This window comes from Typopeltis vanoorti, chromosome 11, assembly GCF_054136105.1.
Source record: "Typopeltis vanoorti isolate ZY-2024b chromosome 11, IOZ_Tvanoo_1.0, whole genome shotgun sequence".
Classification (NCBI taxonomy): Eukaryota; Metazoa; Arthropoda; class Arachnida; order Uropygi; family Thelyphonidae; genus Typopeltis; species Typopeltis vanoorti.
The window spans coordinates 25,952,424-25,979,205 of NC_143559.1; the positions used below are offsets into that span (position 1 = coordinate 25,952,424).

Here is a 26,782-nt window from a genome sequence, read left to right on the forward strand (position 1 = left end):
CAGAAGGTGGAGAGAGAACACAGGAGATGGAAGTTAAGTATTTGCACAGTCAAAGAAGGGGTGAAATCTAGATTTTTCTCTCACAGAGCAGTGAGTGAATGGAAAAGTTTGCCTTTAGGGAATGGGGGGGTTTATTGAGTGCATCTAGTCTGAATGAGTTTAAGGGAAGATATGACAGCTGGTTTGGGAGATTTATAGCATCCCTCAATGAGTCCTTCACTCCCTGGAGGTCTCAGATAATAATAATAATAATAGATGTTTATAAGACATTATATTTAGTGGGATATTGCTACAGACCAGGGAATACAATGGTGATGAACCGAAAATGTTAAGGCAAATTAGTCTAGCAAATGTAAAGCGAGTGAGCATTATTGGGGGTAGGGGGGGACTTCGATCATAGTGATATAATCACTATAAACTGGGCAGAGGAGACAGCATGCAGTAATAAGGTAACTGAATTTTTAGATTTCTTGAGGAACAACTGTCTTAAGCAGCATCTGGTGGAGGGAACACGAGGATCAAGAGTTTTGGATTTAATCAGAGCATCAGAGGATCTGATTATAACTGAGATGTTATACTTGCACCCAGGTTGGTGAGAGTTATCAAGGCAGAAGGAATTTATGTGGAATTATAAGGCAGGCAACTATCACCGACTTAGACACCAGCTTGCAGGCAGGCGAAAGAATTGAAATAGGAAAGAATTAAGAAAAAATTGTTGATAGTAATGGCAGATTGTATACCTCAACTGACGAAGAAAAGCAATTTAGAGTCAAATAGATGACAAGAGAAATAAAAGGAATTCCATTGAAAGAGATTATGGAAAACAAAGGGGAAAAAGCTACATAAGGAATACCAGGAAAATTAGTAGTACTGTAAGGAGAGAAAAATTAGAACATGAGAAAAGACTAGCACTGCAATCCAAGGAATCACAAGGTTTTGTTTTTTTTTTTTTTTTTGCTATGTGGCGAGTAGGAGGAAAAGTGGATTGGACTGGTTCTCTCATAGATATTAGTTTTATATAAATATGGGGAGAGCAGTATCAGGGAGTAGGAAGGTTACAAGTGGAGTTCCACAGAGTTCAGTATTGGGACCAGTGCTGTTCAATGTTTATGTCACTGATATTGTCACAGGAGTACAGGGAGATGTTACACCTAGGCAACACACTGACCACCTTTCCAACCATGGTTATCTTTCAGTTTCCTCAACAATCTCCTGATATCCATTCTTACATGCTTTTTATGTCCAATCAAGTGATTTGTTCCAACAACCATCACAAGCAGCTCGTCTGCTTATTTAATGCATCAATTATCCTCCTAATTCTTCCTCCTGGAAAACACATCTTATGGAATCTCTCATTTACCACACCTCTAATAATGCAACCTCCATACTCGCTATTTTCAAGTCATTCATTACTTCTTTTTCTCTGCTTTCCTTCATCCTAACCATTTATACTCGTCCATTCTTATCCACCAAACTTCTCATCTCACTAACACATATTTTTCATTTTGCTTCTCATTCTGATCAACTCATTTTTTAAGCCTTGCATGCTGGAAATTACACTATCTGTCGGTCTACCATTCATTTGTAGCCAGCAAAAGAAAGAATGATTATGGAAGGATGACATTGATTGGAGAAAATGGTATAAAGACAGCTGTTGCAGAATGTGTGGTGGAGATACTTAATGAGCAGTTCATAAAGATCTTTCAATCTTGTGAATGTGACTTCATGGAGAGATTGAGAGCAGTTGATGATGGGGAGGAGAGACTGACTGTAAGTGAGCAAGAGGTGTTTGGGGAGTTGAGTAAACTAGATATAAATAAGGCTGTGGGACTTGATAATATATCACCACATATTCTGAAGGAACGTGCCAGGGAGTTGACACCTGCCTTGACATATTTTTGTAATACGAGTCTTGCACTTAGTCAAGTTCCTAAGGAGTGGAAGGAGGGCAAGATTGTGCCACTTCATAAAGGAGGTGATCGAACTCGAGCATCAAACTATAGGCCTATCTGTGTGTCAGGTGTTGTGGTTAAGTTGTTGGAGAAGCTTGTGAGAACTAGGATCCAGAGTTGGGTTGACAACAATGGTATTATCTTTGATGGACACCATGGATTTGCTAAAGGGAGGTCATGTTTTAGTAATCTACTTACTGATTATAATAAAGTGAATATCTGATCCAATGCACTAATATTAGATTAGTGCATTGGATCAGAGAATGGCTATCTGATAGGTATCAACAAGTTGTGTATGGGGGTGCAATATCCAGGAAAAGGAAAGTCACTAGTGGAGTGCCTCAGCGGTCTGTTTTAGGACCATTACTGTTTAACTTGTATATTAATGATATTGGCGAAGATTTGGATGGAGATATTCAGTTGTTTGCAGATGATGCAAAGTTGGGACGAACCATAAAGAGTAGTGAAGATGTTGTGGCCTTACAAGAAGACTTGAATAAATTGAGTGATTGGGCACGGAAATGGGGATGCGAGTTCAATGTTGCAAAATGTAAGGTTTTAAAATTTGGAAAACAAAGATGGGATGCAGAATTTATGCTTGGTGAGAATTTATGCTTGGTGAGAATATATTGTTGGAGGTAGAGGAAATAAGAGATCTAGGGGTGATAGTGGATAAGGATCTAAAATTTAGGGGACACATCACCAAAATTGTGAAGACAACACAAAGGCTTCTGGGAATGATGCAGAGGACACTGACGTGTAGAAGTAGGGAGATTCTTGTTCCGTTGTATAAGGTTTGATTAGGCCACACATGGACTATTGTGCCCAGATTTGGTCACCGGGTTTTCAGAAGGATGAAGAGATGTTGGAAAGGGTCCAAAGGCAACTTACTAAGGTAGTTTCTGACCTCTGGAATGTCGAGTATGAGGAAAGATTGAGAAGATGTAATTTGCAGAGTCTGGTGGACAGGAGGACGGGGGGAGATATGATAGAGACCTACAAGTTGGTAAGGGATTGTTATAGGATCAATGGTGGAGAAGTTCTACAGAGAATAGTGGGAGATCAGGGGAGAACCAGAGGTCATCCCTGGAAACTGTATAAAGAGGGTGTGAGTAGGGGAGTGAGAGGCAGGTTTTTTTTATGCAGAGTTGTGAATGATTAGAATTCCTTGCCTGAGAGTCTGGTGTCTGCAAGGAGTTTGAGTATGTTTAAGACACGGTATGATGAGATGTGTCTTTGCAAAGGTAAATGGAGTCAAAGACTCATCCCAGATAGCCTGTGACTCCATGAGGTCTTGAGGTAATAATAATAGTAATAATTTCTTCACTCTGAATTTCTTTTGTTTCCTCATTCCAACTTTCCTTTGTTTCCACAGTGTCATTTGCTTTTGTTTTTTCAGCTACACTTTCCTTTGCTTCAATAGTGCTGCTCACTTCCATTCCATGATTTATACAATCATTTGTTCATGCAACTGGTTCCATTTCATGATTCATATTGTCATTTGTTCCCTCAATTATGCACTCTTTCATTCCATTTGCTAGTTTCACATTTACCAATACCTTGTAGTCCAACAGAATATCACACTTTTGACATATCAGTATCCTCTCTCGTGTCCTGTTCAGGCCCTCCTAATTCTGCCATGTATACATGTTGCATTCGCAACAACATACCATTCTTGAAAAGTCCACGCCGTTAATTACATCTGATTTTTGTGCTGTGCCAAATCTCATTCATACTGCCAGTTTGTTACTATTCACTGCAAGCTTTAAAAATAGTAAAAGTCTATTTCAAACACACACATCTCCTCAATCACTCAGTTATACTATGAAAAATAAACAAAACTACACCAAAGCGCAAACAAATCACTACTTCATAAAAATATCTTTTCAACAGCCTTTCACTAAGTAATACTCTAGCACCATCAATTTCATTGTTCACTCGACTGATTTCTCAAAGGCTGTCATTCCACATAATCAAATTACAAATGAAACAAAATCCATTATTACAAGAGACTATTCAACTCACATTTAGTATCTGAGATGAAATTTCCTTCCTGAATCTGTTTTACAGCTGTGAGCCACTTCTGGAAAATTGTTTATGAGAACAATCTTTTTTATTTTCTATATACTTCATTTCATATTTCATTTCTGGTTATGCTCATGTTTATCATAGCATCATATAATTTTGATTCCTGTTTCATTTCTGTCACCTCATTCAGCTGTCACCCAGTTAGCTCTTCCCTCCCCGAACTCTCCAAATTCATCTCTGTGTGCCAAGAAGAGCTAGAGATAAATGTGAACTTGAGAAGAAACAGATCTTGTCTGAGAATCTGGCTATTATCAAAAGGTAAGGGAAAATTTTTTTTGCAAGAAAGAAAACAAGACAACTGTATCACTGAAGGTGACTAGATCTTCCATTCATTGTGGTAGATCTTGAATTGTTTAACCTCTCTACTGGCCATGGTGGATGAAATAGTGAGACCAAATTGCACTTCTTATCCATGTTATTCAATAGGTGTTACAGAATCGTATCCAAATTTTGCTGAATGTCTATAGATGTCATGGCCGGTTGGGGTGTTAAGTATCATTGAGTTTGTCAAATAACAACAAGGAATTGAATGTATTATCATCAGCAAAACTATGGACAAGATGTGAAGCGAGTCTCAGAAAGTCATTTATAGCAATTTTATTTGCTGGAAAGAAAGTAAATTACATTTGACAGGAAATAATATTTTTATTTTCATCCTTAATTTTCAAAGTATTTCCCAAGATTGAGTAAACAAAGCAAACTTTTATATTTGCTCAAGCTTAGGTAAAGTAAGAAACAAAGCAAGAATATATATTCTCATCAAGTATAATTTAAAGTCATTTATGTATAAAATGAAGAAAGTAAGAAGAACAGAGTCCTGGAGCATTGCTGAATTGGTAGGGAAATCTGAAAAAACGAAACTATCCAATGTGACAAGGAAACCTCTACAAACAGATCTAGTCAAATATATAGGAAATGTAATGTTCTGCAAACCATTCCACTGTATGTGTCCAGTGAACAACATATGCAAGATCTGCTGTGGATCAAAGGTGGTGGAATCTATACTAGTAGCTGCTGATCAATTTATGTGATTTTAAAAGTGAGAGATGAATTTCGTCACCCTGCATGATACCCCTATCTCCACTTATTAGAAGCACAAAGTGGCTTGAAAAAGTTCCATGTTTGGTCTCTAGAGTAGGATTTCATATTATGTAAAAATAAAATAAAAAATATGTAATAAATAGGAGAGAGGGAATGAGAGAGAGGTATGGGAATGCAAGAAGAGGAGAGAATGGAAACAGTAGGAGAGATGGAATGAGAGAGAGGTATGGGAATGCTAGAAGAGGAGAGAATGGAAACAGTAGGAGAGATGGAATGAGAGAGAAGCGTGGGAGAGCTAGAAGAGGAGAGAATGGAATGAGAGAGAGGTATGGGAGTGTTAGAAGAGGAGAAAATGGAAACAGTAGGAGAGGAAATGAGAGAGAGAGGTATGGGAATGAAAGAAGAGGAGAAAATGGAAACAATGGTAAGACGTATAATGTATGGGGACTCAATGATCCGTGGTGTTCAAGATAGGATGCGTGAGGAGTGTTTGCCAGGAGGAACGATAGAAAGGGTGGCTTTGGCAGTTAAGAGAGGTGAAATGGTGGATGAGATGATTGTGATGGTGGGAACAAATGACTTGAGTGGTGGTGTAAATAGGGCAGTGAGAGATACAAGATTCTTGCTTGAGGTGGTACGAAAGAACACACAGACAGGAAAGATAGTGTGTGTGTTGCCTAGGTATGATAATGACGAACTGAGCAGACGAGTGGTAATATTGAATGACATAATAGATAGAATGTGTGACAAGAGAGGACTGAAATATGTGGATGCTTGGAGTGTGTTTGAGGACAGAGAGGAATTGTATGCAAGAGACCACTTACATCTGAATGAGGAAAGACGTAGGCATCTGGAGAGATTGCTGTTCTGAAAAAGTCAGTGTGTCCCAGGGAGGATGGTAGCAAGGGTGGCCTCTTGTGGAAATGGGTACTTGGGAGAAGGGGAACGACATCAGGTAACACTGAGCTCAGTGGAGTCTAAAGGGGATAATGCTGGGTATAGAAACAACGGCATTTATATGCTATATACTAATGCCAGGAGTATCCGGAATAAGGGAGAGGAATTGGTTGCACAGATAGCATCAGCCTGGCCAAAAATTATTGGGATCACTGAGACATGGTTGACAGAAGAGGATATAATAACAGGAATAGAAGTCGCTGGGTACAGCATTTTCCAGCAGGATAGGAAAGGAAAGCATGGTGGTGGAGTACTGCTTATGATAAGTGACGACCTATGTCCTCTAAGAGGGAGACTTTGGAAGGCAGTGACACTAATGATTTTGAAAGCATATGGTGTGAGGTAGAGGTGGGAAGACAGGATATTTAGTGGAGTGTTGCTACAGACCCAGGGGTACAGAGAGTGGAGGACCAGGAAATGTTTAGACAGTTGAGTTTGGCAAGTGCAAGAAGAATGATTGTTATGGGAGATTTTAACTACAGTAGTATAAACTGGGGAGAGGAAGATGCATGCAGCAATAAGGGAATAGACTTTCTAGAATTCTTGAGGGACAAATGTCTTAGGCAACATGTAATAGAGGGAACAAGAGGTTCAAGAGTTTTGGATTTGGTTATAGCATCAGAAGAGTTGATAATAACTGAGATGACATCTCTCCAAACAGTTGGAGAGAGTGACCATATGGTTTTGACTTGGAATATAGACATGCAGGAGTATCAAAGAGACAGGAACGTATGTGGAATTATAAGGCAGGTAATTATAATAGTCTAAGACGTCAACTTGGGGAAGTTTCATGGAGGGAGGAACTGGAAGGTCGGGATGTCATTAGTGCATGGGAAATTATGAAAGAATATTTGTTAGCAGCAATGGTAAGTTGTATACCACAAGTGAACAAGAGGACACAATTTGGAGTAAAGTGGATGACAAACAATATTAAACAGGAATTGCATGCGAAAAAGAGGCTGTGGAAGAGATATAAGGAGACAGGTGAAGAGAAGATGCATGAAGAGTATAAGACACAGGCCAGAAGAGTGACTAGTATGGTAAGGAAGACAAAACTGGAATATGAGAGGAGATGAGCCCTAATATCCAAAGAAAATCCTAGGGAATTTTTTAGATATGTGGCCAGTAGGAGGAGAAATGACTGTGGAAAATGATATTGTGGGATAAAAATGGGAATAGAGTGACTGATGCAGAGGACATAGTAGAATTGTTCAACGAACACTTTATTGGAGTATTTCATCCTGGAGGAGTCAGTTTTAATGTTAGCGGGATAGGGCAGGTTCGAGGTTTAGAGGTACAGGAGGAGCGTGTGTTTCAAATACTGAGTACTCTGGATGTCAGTAAAGTTGTGGGACTGGATGGTATTTCACCACGAGTTTTGAGAGAATGTGCTAGGGAACTGACAGTGCCTTTGACCTGGCTTTTCAATGAAAGTCTGGCTGCTGGAAAGGTGCCCATGGAATGGAAGGAAGGTAAAAGGGCGGTAGCAGACTGGAAGTATCTAATTATAGACCAGTTTGTGTGTCATCAGTAGTTAGTAAGATCTTGGAGAAAGTAGTGAAGGACCATATACAGCATTGGGCAGATGAGGGTAATGTTATCTGTGAGAGTCAACATGGATTTGTGAAGGGGCACTCTTGTTTTAGCAATATGCTAGCCTTTTATGATAAAGTTACAAGAACATTAGATGAGGGGGAAGGCATATACTGCCATTTTCTTAGATTTAGCGAAGGCATTTGACAGGGTGCCACATGATAAGGTGATATTTAAGTTGCAGCACGTGGGTCTGGATGTCAGATTAGTTAACTGGATTCAGGATTGGCTGTCCTATCAGACAGCCAATCCTGAATCCAGTTGACCAATCTGACATCAATGCAGAGTTGTGTATGGTGGGGCAGTTTCAAGGAAGTAGAGGGTTACAAGTGGAGTCCCACAGGGCTCAGTACTGGGACCTATATTGTTTAACCTTTATATCAATGACATTGTCAGTGGATTGCAAGGGGATATTCAGTTGTTTGCAGATGATGCAAAGCTGGGAAGGATTATTAGTAATAGTGCAGATGCAGCAGCCCTGCAAGAGGATTTGAATAAGCTAGACAGATGGGCAAATGAATGGGGGAGTTTCAGTTTAATGCAGCAAAATGTAAGGTCTTGAGGTTTGGGAAACATCGATGGGACACTGCATACTCTATGGGAGGAGTTATACTGGAGGAAGTAGGGGAGACAAGAGATCTGGGGTTGATGATTGATAGAAACCTGAAATTTAAGGGGACATATTGCAAAGGTGGTGAAGGTAACACAGAGGATTGCTGCAATAATGAGAAGAAGGACACTGACCTGCAGAGATAAAACAGTTATCATTACTATTGTTCTCAGATTTGGTCCCCAGGATTTGAAGGGGATAAGTTAACTGTGGAAAGGGTAAAAAGCCAGATAACAAAGATGGTTTCAGGACTGTACAATGATAGTTATGAGGATCGGCTGAGGGAATGTGGACTGCAGAGTTTGGTGGATAGAAGAAGGAGAGGTGATATGATTGAGACTTTTAAACTGTTGAGAGGTGGTTACAGGGTTGACACTGGGGAGTTCTTTCCCTTGGTTGAACAGCAGGAAGGAGTGATGACAAGAGGCCATCCCTGGAAGTTACGAAAGGAAACTGTGAGCAAGAAGGTGAAGAGTGGTTTCTTTGCATGGAGGGTGGTTGAACCATTGAATGCATTGCCTGATGGAATGGTGAGAGCGAGAATGGTCAAGGAGTGGTATGAGAGACTTTGTGTTTCTTAGGGGGGGGGGACTTCCCCTCGATGAGTCTTGATAGACTTTGTTTTTCTTAGGAAGGACCTCCCACGATGAGTCTTTTGACTCCATGGAGGCCTGAATAATAATAATAAATAACACTTTTTAAAAAAACACTAAAAGAAAAAAAATCTCAGCCTACCCACAGTACTAACGTATAAGTTCACAACCTTTCATGGTGGGAGTTATATAAAAAAAAAGAAGTTGGGTATTAATGTTTCCATTATGGTTAGAAATGATGTGAACATGAGTGAATTTTGATAAAAACTTTTAAGATCTTATTTGGAATATCAGATGAATACAGACGAGAACTAGGTGAACATGAAAGGTTGCAGAGGAGACAAGACAGTATTAGTTTTGGAAAACAACATGAAAGATTCCACTGGGACCAAAGTTTTTTGTTTGTTTTCTTTGCACCTAAACTACTTGAAAGCTCTTCCGATACCAGAGAAAGCATTCAAAGCACTTTATAGCATAACAGGTGATTTGTCTAATTCATATATGTAGGAAATGAAAAAGGAGAATGTTATCACAAAGCAAGTCAAGCTTTGTCTTCAGACAATTTACAGTAATACAATTTGGATGTAAAAGAGATGAAAGAATAGATTGGCAGAATAGATTCGGAATGACCTTGGCAAGGGACAAGTGAGCTTTCTGCATTTGTCTCTTTCAATAACAATAGACGATACTTTTCTGAGGTAATTTTGTGGTCAGTTTCAGTATATAAACATATGTCCAAGTATTTTATTTCTCTATAATAATCACAGCTTGGTGTGACGAATTTGTTTATTTTTTAGAATAAAATTCTAAATAAATTTTAATGAAAGGTAGCAAATAATACAAAGGTACAAATGAATTCTTGGTAACAGGAAGTCAGAAGTCACAATGTTAATGACAAAACAATGAAGTTGTCATGCTGATTTAAGAATTTGTGAATCACAACAAAATTTTTAATAAAGTCAAGCACTTTTATTTTGATATATTATTATTGTCTGGTATTGCACCTCCTCACATCAGAAGGACTACACAGAGAAGATATGAGTGAAAACAACAACTAAATGATGAAGCATCCATTGTATGGATATGTTGCAATACATAGGAGGCTAAGATCAAGGAAAAGTTTTATTCACTCAGTGGAACCGTTGGTTGATTCCATAAAAGCTACAAGGTCAACAATGTGGCAAGAACAATTTCCAGAGGCTCTGAACTTAAACGAGTCTCTTCCTTCTGGCTTACATCTAGACTGGCAAAGATGGGCCTACACAGATAATGACAGCTGCTCATGTGGTGAAACACAAACCATGGATCATCATCTGCAATGCTGCTTGATAGACATTAATAATATATGTACCCGACATATATTATTTGTCGGGTACATAACAGCTTTAAAGTATATTAGTCACCGAATGAGTAAAATCTGACATTTTATGTTTTTGCTGAATATTTTATGAAAGTAGTATTATTGTCTTTTAATGTATGCTTTTAATCCCTATTCTTTTAATGTACACTTTTAATCCATATTCTTTTAATGTATGCTTTTAATCATTTATATGTATGCTATTACATTTTCTGTAGTTTGCACACGAAATAAATAAATAAAATTATTATTAGAAACACTTCATGGAGTCAAAAGACTCACTGCAGGAGACCCACACCATTAACACAATGTTGGCACACTCACAACCACCTCTGGTAATCCATTCCACTCATTCATCACTCTCCTAGTCCACACATCCTTACTACCAAACTCTCAGACAACTTCCAAGTGTGACCACTGCTTTTTCTCCTAATTCTCATATATTGAAAAATTTCTTTTGTGCCAATGTTATAAACTCCCTTTAGTAACTTATAAGTTTCAATCATATCCCTTTTCCTCTGCCTGTCTGCTAAATTCTGCAACCCACACCCTCAATCTATCCCCATAGTGAACATTCCATAAGACTTGACTTCATCTCTACATCCTCTCCACTACTTTCCGGTCCCCTAGAAACAGGTAACCAAATCTGTGCAGAGTAGTCATGTGGCTGAATCATATCCTTGTAAAGAGGGATAAAACCTTCCTTTCATTACTTAGCAATGTGTTCTTCAATATCCAAGTAATTATTATTATTACATGACATCTCCAAGGAATCCAAAGACTCATCGAGGGAGGGCACCTACTCTACAACTCTGTCTCCACCAACTCGATCCACCAAGTACAACGAACCACAAACACTATCATCTACACCAATGCCATCTACTACTCTCCACCAACAGCATTTTCACAAACAATCACAAATATCCATGCCAATGGCGGGATTCAAACCCGCAGCCTTTTGACTGGAGAGTGGATACACTAACCACTCGGCCAACCAGGCTGGCAAAAAAAAAAACACTTAGCAAAGAGTGGTTCCCATCCACAGACCTCTGGGTTATGGGCCAAGCACACTTCCACTGTGCCACTCTGCTAATCCTCTGAGCTATTTTGCCAACTCTTCTATTGTGTCCTAATTTCAAACCTCTATCCACCATCAAATACAGATTCCCTAGCCTCAACAATTTCAGTAATCTAGTACCATCAATATGATATGAAGTATGTAGCCCTTTCATTCCAAAGTGGCCCTTTTTTTTCTGGCTCTTTCATCCCATTACCTTGTATTTTATAACATTAAATTGACAACCATTGTCCTTTGCCCATACTGCCAATTTAAGTCATCCTGCAAGATAACTATATCAACTATTGCCCACCACAGTTTTGCATCATCAGCAAACTACTAAATATCCCCCCCCCCAAAAATCTTATATATCCCTCTCATGCATAAGGGCCTCATATGAGGACACATTATGTGCCCTCATTTGAGGACACATAAAAATGATGTCCTTAGATGAGGACATAATGGAAATTATTCTAAACTTACCGTAAATGTCTTCCTTATAAGTTTAGAACAATTTCCATTAAATTACATAAGTTAACACCATATGTGGCTGGCGTTCAGATAATAATAACACTTCCGTGCAACACAAATGTTTTACGACAGATTAATCTTGCTTTCAACAGAAAGTAAGGATACTAATATAGTATTGTTAATTAGCCCTCTATGGAGACAAAAGACTTATCGAAGGCATCTCCACTGTCACAAACACATAGCTCATTTTCAAGTGAAGGTGTATTAGCTGATCTCATACAGAGGAAACAGGAATTTTTTTCTCTTGGAAATTCAGTGTTTTTTGACCTACAGAAAAATTGGTCCAAGAACACATGCAATTATTAGGCAACAGATGGCATAGTGTGGTGGTGGATTATATTATTATTACGGGCAACTCCAAGAAGTCCTTAAACTCATCGAGGGAGGTCCTAAACATCCTGTCAAGAACTATCCAACATTTGCACAGTATCTATCATACTTTGCTTTTTACTCATTCACAGTCATGGCACGCACAACAGACTCTGGCAACCTATTCCACTCATCCACTACTTGCCAAGCAAAACACCTAGTTCAAACACCCTTGCTAACTACACTCTTACTCAGTTTCCATGGATGGCCCCTAGTTCTCCCACCAACACACCTGTTCTGAAAAATTTCCTCTCAATTAATCTCGTAAAACCCTTCGGTAATTTGTATGTCTCAATAATATTATCCCTTTTCTGCCTATCAACCAGTTGCTGTAACCCACAAATCTTAAAGCTGTTCTTGTAAGGTTTATTCCATAGACCTGCTACCATCTTGGTCAATCGCATCTGTATCCTCTCCTCCACCATCTCATCACCAAGAAACCTTGGTGCCCAGATCTGCATGCAGAAAATAAGATGGGGGGGGGTCTTTTTAAAGGCTCAATAAAGAGGAACAAGTACCTGATTAAAGTATTTGTCAAATTATCCTTCAGTAGCCAAGCGAATCATTATGTTACATCCGTCTCAAACTATCAAGCATCCAAACTATTTTAGTTTATTAAGTTCTAATGAGCTGCTTTAGCCACTTTTGCTATGTGCCCCTTAAACTTTAACTCCCAATCCACTAACACTTCCAAGTCTCTAGCTTTGTCAATTTCCTGGAGTATAGTTCCATCAATGTGGTGTACAGATGGTAATCTTTTCAACCCAAAATGCATAACCTTACACTTTGCCACATTAAACTGACATCCATTCTCTTTTGCCCAGTCTGCCAATCTATCCAAATCATCCTGAAAAATTTTGACATAATCTGTATTAACTATTGCTCTACCCAACTTCACATCACCAGCAAACAACTGAATAGTTCCCCTCAGATCCTTTCCTACATCGCTAATGAACAAATTAAACAGTAATGGTCCAAGAAAGAACCCTGTAGCATGCCAAGTCCGGGCCTTCATTTGGACTCTACTCCTGACTAAATTACTCTCTGATATCTCTCCACCAATCTCCATCAGTAGTGTATTAATGGACAGCAGATAGTATATTGTAGTGGAGTATGTAGTGTAGGTGAAACAGAGTGCCTTCCTACAATGAGTCCTTCAACTCCAAGGAGGTATCATGTAATCAAAATAACTTCACTGTGTATGCACTTTTAAGGCAAGCATTTCACTCACCAACAATCCACAATGCAAAGAACCTACCATCAATAAACTGCTCATGCATCCCTTATAGAACTTCTAGGGAGAGACAGCCTCTTGTTCTCTTCTAAATTAATTATAAAAGCCCCCCCCCTTGTTGAAAGTTTTTCACTTGGTTATACTATAAATTGCCAGCAAAGGTTGATCGATTGGTAGAGCCTCTGCTACTAATGGCTCATGAAAAAAGTTAAGCAAGTTTGAGTGCTGTTAGTAGTTGGAAGGGATTCAACTGTTCGATGCTGTTGCCACACTCTCCCTCAATGAGTCTTTGGACTCCCTGGAGGTGTCAAAATAATAATAATAAAAAAAATAAATTAAAAATGGCAAGAAATTATATTCTTGGTTTTATTCTTTATCCAAGTGGAAGCAAACAAAGTTTGATTGTAAAGTCACGTCACAACTGGGCTACTTGTATATAGAGGTCGATGACTTTGCATCAATTGCCTTAATATCACATAATACAATGCACATATCCTTATGGACATGTATAATGCTATGCATTATGGGAAGTGCCACTACCCAGACTGGTTTACACCATTATTGAGGTCTCATCAGTGGGAGCTAGATGCAGAAGTCATATTTCCATATACAAGTAGCCAAAAGGTGTCACAGCTTATTACTAAAACACTCTGGATTAGAAATAGATGTTCAAAGTTTTTTTATCCTTTATTCAAGTGTAAGCAAACAAAGTTTGTGCATGAAGTCACTTCATGACTGGGCTACTTGTATATGGCGGCTGATGACTTCACATCAATTGCCTTAATATGACTTCTGAATTACTTCAACCTTGGCATCACTTCTGGGTCTAGCTCCCACTGATGAAACTTCGATAAAGGTCGAAACCAGTCTGGGTAGTAGCACTTACCATAATGCATAGCATTATACATGTCCATAAGGATATGGACATGTATGTGCATTGCATTATGGGATATTAAGGCAATTGATGTGAAGTCATCAACCTCTACATACAAGTAGCCCAGTCATGAAATGACTTCACATGCAAACTTTGTTTGCTTACACTTTGATAAAGGATCAAACCAAGAATATAATTTCTTGGCAACTTTAATTTAACTGATAAAAGTCACTTAACAGCATATCTCAATCATAACACCCCTTCCCACTTTCTAATTTGCAAGACCCTGCAGCAAATGGCATTCCCTCAATTTATCACGTACAACATTTCAGAGTCAATCTTCTCTGGACACCCCTCCAATATATTCACATTTCCTTGAAAACCAAGTGACCAGACCAGTGTACAGTAATCCATATGGTTTATGAATTTCGCTACCGATCAAGGCCTTATACAATGGAAACATAACACCTTGCAAGTCAAAGTCCTCCTCATCACTGTTATATCTACCGCTATTAATTTTAGCAATGCCATCCCTAAACCTCAGGTCCCTGTCTACCAGCCATACACTCTGCATCCCATCCTTGCTTACAAAATTTCAAACCTTACATTTTGCAACACCAGACTGGCAATTCTATTCACTTGCCCATTCACAAAATTATATATATATATATATATATACAGTTAAACAGTAATGGCCTCGAAACAGATTCCCAATGATGTCTCTGTAGCTGAGATGAAATACAGCAGCCATTAAATGTGTTTGACTGTTTCTCTGTGCTGTATTCATTCCATCCAACCTAATAATAATGAATTAGATCACCCAATCCAATGACTAAAGCCTCCCTACTCTACATATGCAATTCTGAAAGACTATTATTATTATTCAGGCCTCAATGGAGTCAAGACTCATCACAGGAGGTCCTTCCTAGTAAACACAAAGTCTATCAAGACTCATCATGGGAGGTCCTTCCTAGGAAACACAAGTCTATCATACCACTCCTTAAACTCATTGACCATTCTTGCTCTCACTACTCTATCAGGCAATGCCATGGTTCAACCACCCTCTATGCAAAGAAACCTCTCCTCAACCCTCTTACTCACAGTTTCCTTTCATAACTTCCAGGGATGGCCTCTTGTCATCACTCCTTCCCACTGTTCAACCAGGTGAAAGAACTCCCAAGTGTCAACCCTGTATCCACTTCTCAACAGTTTAAAAGTCTCAATCATATCACCTCTACTTCTATCCACCAAACTCTGCAGTCCACATTCCCTCAGCCGCTCCTCATAATTAACATGGTACAGTCCTGAAACCATCTTTGTTATTTGCTTTTCCCCTTCAAATCCTGGGGCCAAATCTGAGAACAATAGTCTAAGTGTGGTCTGATCAGGGTCTTAAACAAAGGAATGATAACTCTTATCTCAGCAGGTCAGTGTCCTTCTCATTATTGCAGCAATCCTCTGTGTTACCTTCACCACCTTTGCAATATATCCCCTAAATTTCAGGTTTCTATCAAATCATCAACCCCAGATCCCTTGTCTCCCCTACTTCCTCCAGTATAACTCCTCCCATAGAGTATGCAGCATCCCATATTTCTGGAATCTGCCAAAGCTCTATAACATTCTCTGAATCTAAATTATTACACAGATGAATTTGGGAAATTCATGCTGTTTCCACCCTTAATGAACCTGTCTTTTGGTGGAGGGCCAATAATAATAATAATACATAAATATGGCTGCCTTGCTTTATCAAAAATATGAACAAGATCCCCTAATTGCACATTCCTTTTTTTTTCAACTGCCTTCCTCCAGGCATGTCTGCATATAAACTTTGCTGCATCTAAACATTGTTGTAATAATGTAATTACTAAAGTTATTCCATTATTATTCCTTGGCAGCTATTTCTTCCTTTAAATAAAAGCATGAGAAAGCTTAAGTTTATTTTGGTATTTCAAATTACAGTTCATATGCCTTTAAATAAATCAACATGACTATTTGCAGTAATTGGTGTATTTACAATGATTTTAACATCGAATGCACAAACAATTTATTGTGCATTTTTCATATTAATCTAATGTTCCAAACAAGTTTTTTTTTTATCACTTGTCTGAAAAGAATGTGTTATAATGCCAAAATAATGTGCTGCCATTAACCTTGAGAGAAATACAACAAATGCTGGTTTCTTTCAAACTAAGTTATCTCAGTTCTTTGAACAAAAAAATCTTACAAGAGTTTAAAATCGCAATGAAATGGTGGCATGAATACTGATGCCATGATATTCTATATTCATACATGCCATGATAATGAATCCTATAATGCAAAAATATTATGGGAAGAATCACTAATCTGGAGTGGTTTCTACCTTGATTGAAGTCTCATGATTGGGAGCCAAGACCTAGGAAATGTTTATCTACCTGGAAAAACATTTAATGCATGGCATGTTCCAATTTGGTCTTTTCATGATGGTACTTCACAGAAATGTGTTTCAGTTCTAAATAAAGGTTTATTCAGTTACTAATATTTCACTGCATTTTTTCAAACCAGCATCTTCAAAGCACAAGAATATTTGTTACAGACCAAGCTGTGAAAGCAATTCAAACCGTAACCCAAAAAAAACCTATTATTCTCTAATGGCATCCTCTATGACAAAAACTGTCTTCCAAATCTTTGTAAATTAATTTCATCACTGAGGTTAAAGGAGTACTTCACAGTCAATACCAATTTTAAAATTGTCTATTAGACTTGCAACAACTTCTATGCAGCACAGCAGTCCTCTATTTAATACTGCATGGATCTGCCAGTCCTGACTTACATGGAAAAGCAAAAGTTATAAACTTTGGGGGGAAAAAATTACATGCTGTGTACTACATTGATGAGACTTGGAGACAATGAAAGATAAGCATTTGAGAGATTAGACAGCATAATGCAAAAGTGGACAAAGTAGCTCTTAAGATTACTTGGTCACTGAAGAACACATTGACAAGCAGAGATTAAGGAAGTTATTATCCCTCTTTATAAGGCTTTGTTATGGCCATATATGAATTACCATGAACAAATCTCACCAGTTACCTTGGGGATTAGGGTAGTCAAGAGGAGCTTGCATGACCAGGTTGGTGAATGATCAATGAAATGTTTCTATGAGGACTAGAAGGTTTGCAGATGCAGAAGTTGGTTGACAGAGAGGATATGACTAAAACATATAACTTATTAAAAGGGTTTTATTATTATTATTATTTGACACCTCCAGGGAGTCCAAAGACTCATCGAGGGAGAGTGTGCCAACAGCATTGAACGATTGGTCCCCTTCCAACTACTAACCGCGCTCAAACTTACTTAACTGAGCCATTAGTAGCAGAGGCTCTACCAATCGACTAACGAGGAAATTTCAGTACGTGACTAGAGAGGGAGAACAATGGGTCATCTCTGGAAAGGGACATCAGGACCAGATTTTTCATTTGGAAAGTAGAAAATAAGTGGAATCAGTTGCCACAGTCTGTAAGCGATTTGTTAACAAATGAATTCAAGGAGAGATATGGTAAGAGATATTGTGTGAATAGAGTTAGCATGGGCTCCTGTGATTAGTCACTGGACTTTATGGCAATGCTTGGGTAATAATAATAGGAAGAAAGCCTTCATTGGAGAGCAATATTATGATTCAAAAACACATGAAATATTTCTATTTCCTTTTGACATCTTTACTGCTTTGGACTGTCGCCACTATGCTCTATACACTCCTTGAATTTGGGAAACGATTATGTATATAGGATGGCAATTAAAAAATTATCAGTATTCTGAAACAAACTTCAAAACGGAAAGCAGTAGTCAACATACTGCAAAAGGGCTTTTCAGGTGGAAACATTTATTTAAGGTGATACCCAAGACCTCTACAATGAAGTACCATTTTCACTTTTGAATCAAATTTCAAAGTTACTGCATCCTAACAAGGCGCAGCCTTCAAAACGGATTGGTGTTACCTTGATTTTCTTATGAAGCCTCCGCAGCTGCGAGGAGAAATTGCCGCAACGAGTTGAAAGCAAATAACGAAATATAACTTAAAATACGGCAAAACAAAATGTCATCTATGTATTCTACGTCAATAGACTGCAAAGTCCCTTAAAAATATTATGATTATCCTTGAATTTGGGAAACGATTATGTATATAGGATGGCCAATTAAAAAATTATCAGTATTCTGAAACAAAACTTCAAAACGGAATTATTATAAACAATTCCTGAATTACACTTTTTGTATGAGCTAAAATATATTGCCTAAAAATTTTATAAAATTGCCGAAGGGAGGATAAAATTGAATTTGCAACTCACGGTGCTAACACCACTTCTAATTAGAAAACTGAACTCCTTAGGAAAAATTCATGGTTAATTACTAAAAGAAAATGTGGAGCTTTTCTTTTAGTAATTAACCAATTCAGTATTTACTAAATAAATTTTAGTAAATACTGAATTACAGTATAAATGTGGACATTTATACTGTAATTCATGCATTTTTTATATTTTTAGAATTAAAAATATTTATTTCAGATATGTTTATGACGTAAATGTTGCTCATCAAATACTACTTTTCGAAACGGCTTAGACTTTCAAGTCAAACAAGAAGGAAATATTACAGAATGCCCCATTTGTTTTGGTATAAACGGTTTAACTAGCCCTCATGTACTTACCTACTTTAAAACAAAGAAAAATATGCCGGAAAAAAAAAAACAAAAACTTAATTCCATATTCGAATTCACCAGGATTCTCTTAATGCTGCTAGAGGGCAATTCATGTCTTAAAACTCTGTGATGAAAGTCGCTATCCCTCTATTGGCGTATTCAATTATTATTATTATTCGTGACACCTCCAAGGAGTCCGAAGACTCATCGTGGGAGGCCACCCACTGTACAACTCTCCATCTCCACCATGTCATTTACGCATCAGCGCCATCTACCGCCCACCGCCACCACAACAAGTACTTTTTGTCTGTAAACTGCGTGTGTTCTGAAGGGCGATTTGTCTGTATGCGGGATGAAAAACCCGAGTTTCCGGGAGAAAAAACCCTGCTATAATTAATAACAAACTAATTTAATAAAAGTGGAAAACCGAATGATGAGAATCTTATTTCATCCTCTATCTATGTAACAGCCAGCATGAGCTGTTACAGCCAAGTAATATAGCTTTTTAAACAGTACTTCCTTTTTTTTTTCTTCTAAGATGGAGTAAGGTAGTTAACTATCACCATTTTTTCTCCAAATTGCGCTTGTTATCTGCAGCCAATTTTACGGTTTCAAGGGGAAAATATCCAATTTTTCAGAAATAAACTTAAGAATGCCACAGATCACCTTCACTTGCGTAGCTCTTAAAATATTTTTGGTTTTCTTGATGAAATTCTAACACAGGTCCTGGTTAGCCGGCCTGCTTGGCCGAGTGATTAGCATATCTACTCTCCAGCCAAAAGGCTGTGGGTTCGAATCCTGCCACAGGCATGGATGTTTGTGAATGTCTATGAAAATACTACTGGTGGTGATCGGTGGTAGATGATTGGTGTAGATGATGAAGGTTGTTGGAGACGAAGGGTTGTAGAGGAGGTGCCCTCCCTCGATGAGTCTTTGAACTCTCTGGAGGTGTTAAGTAATAATAATAATAATAATAGGTCCTTCTAGATATGAATAAATGCTATGGAAAGAATCTGCTAAACCTTTATTAAATTGACTTCCATTAATTAGATATCGATGATCCGCTTTGATTAGAAAGACCTCGATTCTAATCCAATCCAGGAGAATGGAAGGTGAATATAATCGGATCACACCTTTTATTCCTTGTAGATAGTAAGAGAGGCCACTTTTAGAGTTTGAGGGCAATCAAATTCCCCTGATAGCCAATGAGGGATAACTGGCCCAAGAGCATCAGTAATTATTAACGGCATCTGGTGAACAGGAGAGAAGTATCATCATCTAGTAGGCACTCACCCTAGCACAGTATGTTATGGTCTGAAATGATTCAGGTTCTATGGTCGATTTTCTTGAGTTTATGGGAAAAAAGACAAAAAAACGCGCTTGCCGACGCCAGAGATTGACTAAGTCGAAGAAAGGGAGAGAAAAAGTAAGTCCAGTTGGCGACAAAAACAAGCTTAAACACTCTTTCTTTGGGGTGCACATCACTATATATTCAAACGTCATTTACACAAAGCAAGATGAGTTAGCTGGTTTGATATGTCAATAGAGGGTTCCATAGAAAATAAAAATTTTCATTCCACAAAACAAATTTACCACAATAATACACCCAATTTAATGACACGTTATATCTAACATGTCTGAAACATCTAAAACAAAATTAAAAAAATAATAATAAATAAATAAACTAACGCCTTTTATTCCCTTATAGGGAGTAGGTGAGGCGTTTGTACCCTATCTAGCTTTTGGAGACTGAGTGGGCAGTTCAGTCTCCATCCGTAGCCAATCAAAGATAGCTGGCCCATGTCTATCACTAATTATAGGTGGCCACTGATGTAGAGGATGACAAACACGTGCTGCCATCTCTTGGTACCTAACCCTAACAGGATATGTTACTATCTGAAATAATGAGGGTACTGCGGTCGATTTTCTTGAGTTTACGGAATGGAAAAACCCGCTTGCCTGTGCCAGAGATCGACCAACTTGGAAACCGGTTGAAGACAGGCTTAGAAAAAGCTCCTCTAGTTGGAAAGTATCATGGAGTGGTTTACACATAATAATGGACTGACCCAAGGAAGTCATTTTTTAAAAGACTATTCATTGTGGAAATTAATATTGTTCTAGATATGTTTAATGACTAGAAAAAAGTTTGTTCCAAAGAAGAAACTGTGCATGCAGATGATGGAGTGATTTGGATACATTCAAGAGCAGAGCTATAGAAGAAACTGGACAAACGGAGAAGCGTGCTACAGAACAATTATGAGCAACAAGTAAAGTAAGACCCCCACCAAGTCCAAATCCAATCTATCTCATCGTGGTGAATTGGTGAAAAGTGTAGCACGTCTGGGGTACACACACACACACACACACATGTGTGTGTAATTATGGACTTCTACTCGGTTGCTGTGATACATTTTTAAAAAATATAGATTTAATGACTTAAAAACTACGTCTATGAGTCGACTTCCTCATAATGTTCGCCTTTCTTTACGCTCACTACACTTCTTATACCACGCATCTATGGAGTTCCTAAGATACATAAGGAAAACATCCCTCTTCGCCCAATCGTGGAAGGAATTGATTCGCCTACTTACAATCTTTCAAAATATCTAGCAAAACAATTCAAATGTTTCTCCAATAAATCCTCATCATTCATCAAAAACACCACATACTTTATAGTGATTTTCTTTCTTGGCTACTTGTAATCAAAATCAGCTAACGCCTTTTTATTCCCGTATACGGGAGTAGGCGAGGCCATTTAGCCCTATCTAACTTTTGGAGACTGAGTGGGCAGTTCAATCTCCACTGGTACCCAATCAGAGACAGATGGCCCAAGGCTATCACTAATTAAGCGGTTCGCAGTGAGGAGAGACGGCTCAAATGTGCCGCCATCTCGTGGTCCCTAACCCTAACACAATATATTTAATGTCTGAAATAATGTGGGTTCTACGGTCGATTTTCTTGAGTTTACAGGACGAAAAACCTGCTTGCCCGTGCCAGAGATCGACTAACTCGGGAACCGGTCGAAAAAAGGCTTAGAAAAATTTCTTCTAGTCGCCGACTAGACTCGAAACCAAGTCTTCCTTCGTGCAGCCAAGCGCGGTGGTGTGCAAACGCCACATCCACTGAGCTACACAGGCTCCTTAAAAATCAGCTAACGCCTTTTTATTCCCGTATACGGGAGTAGGCGAGGCCATTTAGCCCTATCTAACTTTTGGAGACTGAGTGGGCAGAACTATAACACTTTTTTGAATGTTAGTCAAGTGAGTTTTAATTTAATTTAAATTAAAACTCACTTGACTAACATTCAAAAAAAAAAAGTGTTATAGTTATTACACCACAGACTTTTTTTTTCTCATATCAAAGATATTTCCATTAATTAAAAATGACATTATAGCAAGTTTTGACATTGTCTCTTTATTTATTAAGGTTCCTACAGACGAAGTAGTTACATTACTAAAGGAAAAATTATCCGAAAAATTACTTAAATATAAAGAGCCAAAAGGCTTCATTTCGACGATATAAACATTATTTAAATTAAGGGGATAATAAATCCCACATTGTTTTAAAACCGAATAAGAAACTCAAAGATTGGAATCAGAGAGTTTCATGCCGAATATAATATACTCTAAAAGTATCGGCGATTACTAGCGTGAGCTAATGCAAGTAGTCCTAGTACGTAGTACAAACTCGGGCAACACGCAGCAAAGGTGGGTAAAGTTCTGATCGCTATTCTTGGTATTTTCCATAATGCGAAAAAACACATTTTCTAGGAAATGTATGCTGTTATTACATTATGGTGGGAGGTCACTATCCAGACCAGTTTCAGCCTTATGAATAAGTAAAGCCATCTCTAAAAATTCGGACGATCCCTAGGCCACTGAATTGTGGGCGAAAGACCGTCCATCTCAGCGTTAGCTCCACTCAGTGATAGCCTTCCACTCACCACCACCACCGACCAGAAACGCTCATATTCCGAAGAAAAGCATTCACCGACAAAGCCCGTCACCGGGCCGTGCCGGAAAACACTTTCCCCAGAGACTCAAATTGCTCCCTTAAGGCAAAAACCTTAAGAGAGCGAACTCATTATATCCCCCACCGGTTTCAGCGTTTTTTGAGGCTTCATCAGTGAGTAGCTAGACCAGATTAATACCAGAGGATATAGCGAAAAGAACTATATACTCTGCTATACGAGTTGTCAAAAAGGTGCACCCATTAAGTTACTTAAATATAAAGAGTCAATAGGCTTCATCTCGACGATATAAACATTATTTAAATTAAGGGGATATTAAATCCCACATTGTTTTAAAACCGAATGAGAAACCAAAGATTGGAAACAGAGTTTCATGCCGAATATAGTAAACTATAAAAGTATCAGCGATTACTAGCGTGAGCTAATGCAAGAAGTCCTAGTACGTAGTACAAACTCGGGCAACTCGCAGCAAACGAAAATACCAAGAATAGCGATAAGAACTTTACCACCTTTGCTACGAGTTGCCCGAGTTTGTACTACGTACTAGGACTACTTGGATTAGCTCACGCTAGTAATCGCCGATACTTTTATAGTTTACTATATTCGGCATGAAACTCTCTGATTCCAATCTTTGAATTTCTTATTCGGTTTTAAAACAATGTTGGATTTAATATCCCCTTAATTTAAATAATCAAAAAAATTGTTTGCTTTATTAAAACATTGCATTCATTCTGGTTACTTTAGATATCGGGACTCCATTTACCAACAAAAACAAGGCCTGGCAATGGGCAACCCATTGTCCCGAGTTCTAGCAAACATTTTCGTAGAAGATTTTGAAACGACAGCTATATCTTCCTTCTCATTTAAACCAAAACTTTGGAAACGTTATGTTGATGATATTTTCATTATATGGAGTCACGGACGCACATCTCTCATAGATTTTCTTCATAATCTTAACAACCAACATCCTAATATAAAATTTACTGCTGATCTAGAAAAAAATAACTCCTTACCTTTCCTGGATGTAATGATTACACGATGCTCTGAAAGATTAAAAATCTATAGGAAACCTACTCATACCAATAGATATCTGCATAGCCATTCTCATCCTTTCCCACCACAGAAACTTGGAACTATATCTACCTTAGGACAGAGAGCACGCTCTCTTTTGAATGAACCGGATGAACTCCAAAAAGAAATAAATCACCTATCTCTTATTTTTAAACAAAATGAATACTCCGAAAAAACGATTAAGAAATTTCTTCTGGATCCTCCTAGACAGTGCGCCACAGAAACTAATAATACTTTTAAAGGTAGCATCACCATCCCATACATTAGCACAGTCTCTAAGGTACTTAAAAAATACAACATCAGGACGTCCTTCACCACATTTCCAAAAATCCGATCTCTTATCAGCCATTCAAAACCTATTCATCACAACCTAAAATATCCAGGTGTATATAAATTATGGTGTGATTGCAATATCCCTTATTTTGGACAAACCAACAAATCTATTGAACAACGTATCGAGGAGCATAAGAGAGAGAGAGAGACATCTCCTATAAAAGAAAACCTGCAACTGCGTTGTCAAGTCATATTCTTTTCTCAAACAATCCTAATGATAATCTCCAAAGTCACTCTGTTTTCTGGGATAAATCAGAAAATATTTTTCGCTGTGGTGATGAGTTTGAAAGAAAAATCGTGGAATCCAGGGAAATCATCCTGAATCCTGAACACTTAAACAGCAATTTAAGTTATAACATCCCAGATAGCCATACTGCAGTTATTCAATATTGGCGTTCACGCACACACACAATAGTGCGCCAGTTAGAACAACTTAAAATATACAACGTGGTTTGTTTCAATTATGTGTTGCAATTTTTACCTGTAATTTTCAGTTTTTTAGATGCTTCAATGTTTATACTATTCTCTTCCTTTAATGAATACCTGATGAAGGCTGTTACAAACCGAAACTAGTTGTATTATTCTCATAAAAAACTATATAAGTTACCTCGGTTTTTAAGTCACTAAAGCTATATTTTTTAAATATATATACAGTGTATACACACACACACACACACACACACACACACACACACACACACACACACACACACACACACACACACACACACACACACACACACACACACACACACACACACACACACACACACACACAGGCCTGGTAGGATCGCTCTAGAAGTGAAAATTGTTTCACTTTGCCTAGCTAAAGGCTTGCGGCCAATGACAGGGGAGGAGATAGTTATCCCTTGTCCTAAGTTAGATAGGGTTCCCTCTATTTGGATATGAAGACAACATTACAGAATGTTGCTGGATAAGTCGCCGCCTGGGTGACAAGCACCTTATCACCTTTGGTGACATCACGAGAGATGTTAGAAAATGTGCTTTAGTGACAATGACCTTTGCATAAATATAAAGTTTTAATATAAAATTATAATATTTAATATATTAAGGTCATCTAAGAAACAGATTTATGATTGGCATAAGTAATATTAGATCATTATAGAAAAATGGTCATCTCAAGATTATGCCATAAGACAGGGGTCTTCAACGTTTCGGACGGTGCGGGCCGCATTAAAAATTTCAATGAAGCCCGTGGGCCACTAAGGTATACTGCGGTATTTAGAATTGTAAGATGCTTTCCAGATTCACAAGAAACGCTGTGCATTTGACACTTTACATAAATTCTATAAAAATAAACAAACTCAGCTTTAAGAGCATAGGTAGGAGTCGGGTTCATGATAATTAATGAAGGAAACATTCAATTTTTATAATGTCGATGGGCAACTTGGCAATGTTTTTCCTTGACCAGCTTGTCGATGTTGTTCTCAATAATGGAAGTCGTTATGCACAGAGAATTCTCGAGATGTTGGTCTGTAATCTGAGTTCTTGTCTTGGACTTCACATGCTTTATTCTGGAGAAGTGCTCACATAAGTATGTGCTTCCTAACAAAGTGCACATCTTCAAAGTATGCCGGCGAAGATTAGGGAATGTCCTCAAAAATGTAGTCTTCGTAAAATGCAAGCAAGGGCACATTGAATAATTTTTCTCTTAAAGAAGAGTTGTTTTGGAGTTAAAGCAGCTACATTTGTACTGAGCCTGGCATTTCGGCAGCATTGACACTGAACAGCATTGAAAATAAATCTGAAGAAGGCTGTTGGTTACGAAAATCACCAAATCTCTCTTCGAACTCACTTCTCAACACGGCTAATTTTGTAGCGTATTCATCAAGAGACGAACAGTTGGACTCACCGAGAAGCTGAAAATGAGCTGTCTTTTTTTTTGCAAGGTTTTCCTCCCAAAGTTTGATCTTGACCACAAAAGCTTTGATGTGATCAAACAGCGTGTGCACCAGTTGATCTTTGGATTGTAGTCGCGTATATAGGTCATTCATATGCAACGAGATGTCAGTCACAAAGGCAAAGTCTGTCATCCACTTCGGATCGTTGAATTATGCAATCGGCTTCCCCTTGGTTTGCATGAACAGCTGTATTTCACTCCTTAAGTCAAAGATTTAAGAACCTTCCCTCTGCTCAACCAACGCACGTCACTATAATAAACCACATCGCTCTAATCCGCTTCGCACTCTTGGGTCAAAAACTCTTGGAATTGACGATTCAATCCTCTTGCCCTAATAATGTTGACGACAGTAACAATGATTTTTATGACATTCTCAAATCCAATAGTTTTCGCGCACAAATTCCCCTGATGGATTAAACAGTGGTAATGGACGAAATCTTTATCTTCTAGTTCCGGTTCTTTCTGTAGCAGCGCAACAAACCGTTCGTTTTTTCCCACCATATCAGGGGCACCATCAGTTACCACACCTTCGAGGTTGGTTAAGCCGAGGTCGAAACGCTGGAGC

At 38.2% G+C, this 26,782-nt stretch overlaps 1 protein-coding gene across 7 annotated transcripts in view; it reads right to left on the minus strand.

Annotated features, from left to right (window-relative positions):
* The window catches only part of LOC150101392 (serine-arginine protein 55-like), a 247,624-nt gene extending 228,516 nt beyond the window's left edge, over positions 1–19,108 (minus strand). For 5 of the 7 annotated variants that reach the window (XM_090400002.1, XM_090399999.1, XM_090400001.1 and 2 more), the window contains exon 1: positions 18,932–19,108. The gene's annotated coding sequence lies outside the window, so the exon portion shown is untranslated. Of the gene's footprint in view, positions 1–18,227; positions 18,344–18,575; positions 18,623–18,931 lie in introns of those variants that run through there. The other 2 variants (XM_090399998.1, XM_090399996.1) reach the window with 2 other exon arrangements.
* Between the last annotated feature and the right edge of the window lie 7,674 nt (positions 19,109–26,782).